This window comes from Myotis davidii, unplaced genomic scaffold, assembly GCF_000327345.1.
Source record: "Myotis davidii unplaced genomic scaffold, ASM32734v1 scaffold399, whole genome shotgun sequence".
Classification (NCBI taxonomy): domain Eukaryota; kingdom Metazoa; phylum Chordata; class Mammalia; order Chiroptera; family Vespertilionidae; genus Myotis; species Myotis davidii.
Genome location: NW_006292094.1, coordinates 4,461,356 through 4,462,244, shown reverse-complemented (window position 1 = coordinate 4,462,244; position 889 = coordinate 4,461,356).

Sequence of the window (889 nt, the reverse complement as noted above, 5' to 3'; positions counted from 1 at the left end):
GCCCTGCTGGTGGGGGGGTGTGCTGGTTGGGCCCTGCTGGTCAGGGTCTTTGCACCTGGATGCAGTCAGCCAGCGGCCAGGTGGCCAAGCTCCTCCAGGGGTCCTCGCTCACCTGTCTGCGGCCTTAGTCGAGGCTGTGACAGCTGGGGTGCCTGGGACTCTCTGCAGTGGTTTCTTTCCACAGTAGATGTCACGCCCAGGCCGCTAGCCGGGTTTCCCCTGAGCACGTGGTTCGGGTTCCAGGGTAGCAAAAGCTCTGGACCCTGCACAGTGTCCCTTAAAAGGGGCCGCCTTCTCTTGGTCAAAGGAAGTCCCAGAGCCAGTCTGTCTTCCACGTGGACAGACTCCTCACCGCTAACAGTTCATGACTGTGATCACGAAAGAGGAACACAGACGAGCAGAATGGCCAGTGCCGCAGAGGCTACTCATTAGTAAGAGGCTGTGTGGACAGCTCTGTGCCAGTAAAAACGTTCGGCGACGGTCCACCTTCCACGCCTGGCCACCCTCACCGCCGTACTGGGGCTCCCTGTCTCCCGAGGGTACCGGCCGTCCATCCCCCGAGGGTACCGGCCGTCCATCCCCCGAGGGTACCCGCCACCCCGTCCCCCGAGTGTACTGGCCATCGTCCCCCGAGGGTGCCCGCCGCCCGTCCCCCAAGGGTACCGGCCTTCTCAGGAGGGACAGCCGCCAGGATTTCGGTGTTCCTCCTCCCTGTACATACATTCACGCCCCGCTGTACGTACACACGTTTCCCAAACACTCAGAGCCGTGCTGCCCCGCCCTGTGGCAGGTGTCGTGGTAGGGACGTCGCAGCTGCTCTCGCCAGCCCCATTTCGCTCGTGAGGCTCGTCTCTGTCATAGACGGAGCTGAGCCTTTTCCTGACCGCGT